The following is a 6,952-nucleotide window of genomic DNA, read 5'->3' as shown; positions in this document are numbered from 1 at the left end:
AGGTTGGTTTGGATATGTCTTAGCTGCTGGGACCATTTTATGATCGAAACAGGAGAAAATCATGTTTTGGGATGGTTTTTGGAGGATTGGTGATTCTGAAAATTGTTGGTTTTCAGAGTTCGCAGGGGCGTGCCACGACCCTTTTCTTGGGGCGTCGCGACTCTTATGAACTCAGAGGTTCAAGCAGGTGTCTCGAATTGCCTTGGCACCGCGGTGATAGGCGGGTTGCACCGCAGCGCGTTCTCTGTGGTTTTGGGCTTGGGCTCTCTTACTTGTTGCGATGCGGCCCTTAGTGGGGGGGTTCCGCGACTCAAAAAAGGGAAATAAGAAAAAATGGGTTTTGGGAGCTGGGAACCCAAATCTAAGGGCTCGGGAATGGTTCTACTACCGAGTTAGTAGAATTCATCGTCCCAGAGGCTAGGACTAGGTCTAGAAGCCTTTATTAGTTCATTTCCTTATAGTTATTCATTTTTATGGTTGTGATTACGGTGAACCGTTAGGCTCGGGAGGAAAGGACCGTACCCGAGGGTCTCTGTAACATCCCAAATTTCCTAATAAGGTGTAACACCCTGGATAACCAAGGTCGTTACACTGTGTGATTATAAAGGTGCAAAACTTGCTAATCAAGTCATATAGTTGAAAACTTGACCCTAAATTCGTAATTAGGTTAGGGTTAAAAGATTTTGGTCATAAACAGGAAATTTCTGATTAAGATAAACGTTTAATTCATGGGATCCCAAAATAGATTTTAAAGGACAGTTTACAAAATTTCAAAGTTTATGTACAACCATAAGCCACTCTAATGGCAAAATAGGTACTTTAGGTTCTTCTGCCCTGTACCATCCCTCGACCGTGGCGGCCAATCAGCTGACTATGTACATTCCGCCCCCAGAGCTCTCCATATCAAGGTTGGTCCAGCTTACCCTTGCCTTTACCTGCACCACATAGCACCCGTGAGCCAAGGCTCAGCAAGAAAACCATATTACAGAGCATAATCAATAATCAATAGTCAGATAATTCACAAAGAATCAATCAGATACTCAGCAGACCACATTGTTCACATAATCAGTGTTATCAATCTGCAAACCAATAATCAATCATCAAGGTAATAACACATGCCATAATCATTAGATTAATAACAATAAACATATCACACAATAACCAGGGTCAACGCCCTTAGGTCGCACCCTCCGTTTATCCCACTGACTCCGGCTCGCTTAGACCGAGCTCAGTGATTATATACTTAACCTTAGCTACCAGTGGTCGAGTCACGTCCTTGTGCGCCAATATTAATTTTGGCACTCTTAGGTCGTTTATTTCATGTTCACATGGCATAATACCATCATACAACATTACATACACGTATAGGGAACTCTTAGTCCCAACATAACCACATAACTGGGCGCAATTTTCTTACCTTTACTTTCGAGCGCTTTGGCTAATTGAGATAACCCTCGAGCATGATCCCGTCCGAGCCCTAGCATATACCTAGTCACAATCGCAAAATAGAACCCTCATTAACATTCAACTTTGTAACCCAACTTCGGAACCAATCCCAAGCTCTCGGGAAGCCCAATTCCACCAAACGAGGTAGTGGAATCAACCCCCGAGCCCCAAGCAAAAACCCTATAAGAAATTCCAAAAGCCAAGTTCTGGAGACCGGGAAGCGCTAAAGTGCCACAAGAGGGGCGCTACAGCGCTACAGTCAGAAAGCCAGCCCCCCAAAAAACAAAGCATAGCAATGTAGCGCTCCTATCCTAGCGCTACAACCAGAACATGCAAAATTTCTGGGTTTTTCCTTCGAACTTTCCCGAGCCAAAGCTCCAAAAACCCACTCCAAACTTCAACTAAACTCAAAATTGACCTTACAACTCACTTTACCTCAGCTAAAACAACCTAACAACATCAAAGACTTAGCCAATAGCATCACCAAACACAGAAAACCAAAATTGAGCTTGAAGCTCAATAACTTCATCTGAAAACCAAAAAACCCAGACAAACAAGATAAAAAATTGTTACCTCAACTGAGTGAATTCGACCCTAGGTTGCCTTCAATGTCCTTCCAAACTTTAGTTCCTCCAACCCCCAAGCTTAGGTCCTTAAATTTCCATTCAAAAATCCAAATTCAGAAATCAACCTCAAATAACCCAGAAAATTCAGACAAAACCTTTAAACCTTACCTTAATTGGTAGCTAATTCCAACTGAACCTCTTAGCTACACCAAGAATCAAAGTCCCAAGACCTAGCTGAAACTTTCCCTAAGTTCTCAACTTCAAAATTCAAAAGAAAGGATGAGAAAGAGAAAAAATCGTGTGGGAGAGAGAGAGAGAGGTAAGTTGAGTGCTCTGTTTTTCCTTCTTTTTCTTTCCTTCACAGCTTCTAACCCTTCTAAAATTTCCCACTAAAGTCCAAATGAACAGAAAATATCAATTATCCCTCTTAATAGCCAAAACACTATTTTGCCCTCCCAATTAAATCCAAGCCTTTTAATCACTCTAAGGGCATTTTGGTCATTTACTCCCAATTCCTGCTAATTCCTCGAGTGTCCCTAATATTGACCACTTAAATTCTTTTATCTAACTAATAATCAATTATTTTCCCCAATGTCTAAAACTCTCCAATATATATATTCTCATAAATACCCCCAGGCTCCCCCGAGCCTGGTATAAATCCCCGCCGTGACTATTTCGCTAAACTTCTCCCTAGGATCGCCTCAAGCCATCTGCTGCAAATACATCCACATAATAATATGGTCTTAACAATTTACCACAAATAATCACAGTTATGCTCTCAATGAGCCACAATTACAAATATGCCCTTATAAGCTAAACAGGGCCCACATGCTTATTAATACTCATAAACATGCATTTCACATATCCATATAATCATATAAGCATGCTTATCACATAATCATGCATTAAATCATTTAATCACATGTAAACCAATTATGCCCTCCCAACACACTAATCAAGGCCCTTAAGCCTTATTAGTAATTTTCGGTCGTTACATAAGGCCTGGTGCCTTATTAGCGTGCCGAGAGAGCAATAATTGATTTAGTTGTATTATTATGTAATTAATTGTGTTATATGTGCATTAGTGCTTAATTACTTGAGTTATATTATAATGTGAATATATATATATATATGCATGTTTAGGTGAATTAAATATGCATGTGGGCATGTTCTTGTTAATAAGGGCATATATGTAATTTTTGACCCGTTGAGGGTATATATATGGCTTTGTGTGTGCTATGGTGAGACCACAGTATTGTGGAGATATATTTGAGATGTGTGATCTGAGGCGGTCCTAGGGAGTAGATTAGCAGAATAGTCGCAATGGGGTCAGATACCTAGCTTGAGAGAGCCTAGGGGTATTTTGAGAACCTAGTGTGTATTCAAGTTTGATGGGTAACGGGTAGTCAATTAGCGATTATTTGGGTATGTCGGGATTAATTGGGGATTTATAGGACTACTTGAGGAATTAGTGGGAATGTGGTAAATGACGTATTCGCCCTTGGGGCTGTTGAAGGGAAACACTTGGATAAGGGACATTTTAGTCTTTCGCAAAAGGATAGACTTAGACCTTAGGAGTCTAGAACTAAGTAGAAGGAACTTAGTCTTTGAGCCCCTTTCTTTTTTACTCTCTCATGTAACACTCCCTCTCTCTAAGGCTTGGAAATTTTGTGATACTCTTTGAGAATTGGCTCAGGAATCAAGGAACTTGATGCTTGAAGTGTTTGGGATATAGTTCAAGGTTAGATTCTCAACTAAGGTAAGGATTTTATTCTGATTTTTGTTGAGTTATCTACTGTAATTTACGGGCTTTCATGGGGTTTAAAACTTGGGCTAACTTGGGATTTTGGTGAGACTATGGAGTAGTTTTTAGGGTAGTTATGATGATTATGTTGCATTGACACTGAATTCTTGGTTTAGGTATTTGTTTGGATAAATTTCTGTGGAATTGGCTCAAGAAAATGCAAGGAAAATGCTGAACTTTCTAGGTTCGTAGGGTCACGTCGTGGCGCTGTTCTTGGGCGACGTGGCTTGCATGAACCCAAAAGGCCTAGGGCATCTCTGAAATTGTCGAGGCATTGCAGCACAGGTTGGGGGGCACTGCGACCCGTGTCCCCACGTGATAGTCTTGAGCTCTCTGACTTGTAGAGGGTCGCAGCGCCCAGAGGAGGGTCGCGGCTCAAATAGAAAATAGTGGCCAATTATTGTTTGTGTTTAGTGTTATTCATGAATGTATATAATTGTTATGTCATGTATATGTGTTTTTGACTAATCGACGAAGGTCGAGATTAACAAAGGTCGGGATCGACAAGGGCCGGAAACGGCAACCAGCATGCTGAATGCAGGCAGCCATGGCATGGCCATCTAGGGTGATGTGTTCACTCACTCGGCTAAGACTGTGAACCTAATGCTTGGTAACGCATCTTGATCGGCTTAGGCTGCTATGTGAATTTTCTCTTGTATCTGTTTAAGTTATGCATTTATTTAAATGAATTGTTATATGCTATGTTTGTGGGGTTTTCTTGTTGGGCCTTGGCTCAAAAGTGTTCTATGGTGCATGTAAGGGCAAGGGAAAGGATGACCAAGCATGAGTTGGAGGGCATGGAGCAGTGCATACATATTTGGCCTACCTGGCTGCCACGGCTGAGGTTGTTTTGAGGAACGCGTTATAAACATTAAATTTTGTTGCCTAGGTCGACTATACACTAACTTTTGAGTTGTAAATATGTTTTAAAACAATATTTTTGGATCCCAATGTAACACTTTTGTGATTTGAATGAGTGTCCAACCTTTTATACTTCAATTTCAATAAATCAGTCTTCACCTTAACTTAATCACACTCTTTGGCCTAAAACCTCAATTAGTGAAGTAATTGCACGTTTTAAAATTACATGGTAATGGGTCTAGGGTAGTAAGGTGTTACAGTCTCAAACACTATTTACTCAAGACCTGAGTAAGAAAACTGCACCCAGTCTGTGTTTAGGGCTTAGCCCAATTATAGTACATGGTTATCACTATGTTGAGAGTGTTTGATTAAACATTTTAATTGCGATGTGTTTACCTGTGTTAGGTAATAACTGCTTATCTATATATTTGATTGAAAAGCTCAGCTTATAAGTTGAGGATTACCTATTATATCTTATTGGAAGCCCTGGCTTATAAGTCGAGAGCGCATTGACTATATTCAATTGAAAATCTCGACTTATAAGTCGAGGCTCTATCTGTGGTATCTGACCAAAGCTCGGCTTATAAGACATGGATTCATCTATAATATCTGATGCAAAGTTTGACTTCTTAGTCAAGGATATATCTGGTTAAAAAGACTCAGCATATAAGTCGAAGGTTAAAAGACTTGGCTTATTAGTCGAAGGGTAAAATACTCGACTTATAAGTCGAGGGTTTAAAGGCTCGGCTTAGGAGTTGAGGGCAGTAATAGCATGCTGAACACTGGCTGATATGGTTAAGCTGACCAGGAAGTGAGATACACTTGAACGGCCCTAAGGCCACCAGAAATAATAAGTGCCAGACCCGCTTGGCCAGATCTAAAGCTGGTTATATTAGCAATTGCGCATTAGGTGCTGGTGTGACTCAATGGTCACTTATCTGGATTGATTGTATGCATGAGTAGGGTTATTATGGCTAGGCATGCTAATTATGAATCTATAATCTAATAATGTACTGCTTATAAGCATGATTATGTTTCCTTTCTGAGCCTCGACTCATGGGTGAAAATGGTGTAGGTAAAGGAAAGGAAAAGCTGGACCAGCCATGAATTGGAGAACTTCAAGGGAAGAGTGTACATATGTGGCCTGCTCGTCCATCATGGCTGAGGTTATCAGTTGGAACTAGGGTTGGACTTTGATTTTTCTACCTAGGTTGAATTTTGTATGCATTTTGGGTTTGTAACCATTTTAAAATCTGTTGGGATCCCATGTATTGAGAGTAAACGCTTTTAATGAAATCGTTGACTTTTGACCGAAATTTTTAGTACCTAAACCTATGGTTAGTTTCAATTACACGTTTTAAGTCCAAATGACTCATTTAGCTAGTTAAGCACTATTTAATTACATAGTTTAATGGTCCTGGATTAGGAGGACGTTACAAATTATAATAACAAAGGTTTATACAAAGCATATATTTAACTTTATATAGATTCATGACACGGTCATCCACGTGCCCTATAATTTGGGCCCATACCATACACTCGGTAGAAGTGTCAGTTTTCTTACCTCAAGTCCTGAACGATAAAGTAAAGTGACTACAAGCATAATCCTTTCCTCCCGAGCCTTGAGGTAGCCCCTCTCGGAATCTGAGTTACCCAACTGGATTTCCTAGCTGAGTAGCACTCAATCCCCAAGAGCAAGCTTCCAAATCCCACCAAAGGTTGCTTCTATGGTTAACGTTCCCAAAAACTTCTTGGAACAAGAAAGAGTGAGAGAGAAAGAGATAGAGCTATAGGCTAAGAATGTGAATAACGGGAAGGCTTGAGTCTCTGCTAAGTGTTAGCTGCCTAAGGGTGAAAGACCCAATTGCCCATGCCTATTAAGTCTCCCACCAAAGTCCACTAAGGTCAAAAAGGTCATTTGACACCAATTCCCACTAAACCTCAAACTATACTTAAAATCCCAATTAAATCCACTAAATCCCCAAATACAAATATTTTCCCCCATTATAACTCATACCCCCACTATTTCCCGGTAATTTACCAAATTGCCAAAATACCCCTAGAATCAACCCGAGCCGAGTATTAATCCACGTTGTGACTTTTTCGCCAAATTTATCACTAGAATCACCTCGTGTTGAATATCACAAATATATCCACATGATAATGTGGTCCCACTCATAAAGCATATATACGTAAAATATACCCTCAGCGAGTCAAAATTACGAAAATGCTCTTTTTAACAGAAACAGACCTATAAGCACATTTAATACACTTA

This window comes from Humulus lupulus, chromosome 6, assembly GCF_963169125.1.
Source record: "Humulus lupulus chromosome 6, drHumLupu1.1, whole genome shotgun sequence".
Classification (NCBI taxonomy): Eukaryota; Viridiplantae; Streptophyta; class Magnoliopsida; order Rosales; family Cannabaceae; genus Humulus; species Humulus lupulus.
Note: the sequence above shows the minus strand (reverse complement) of the source record.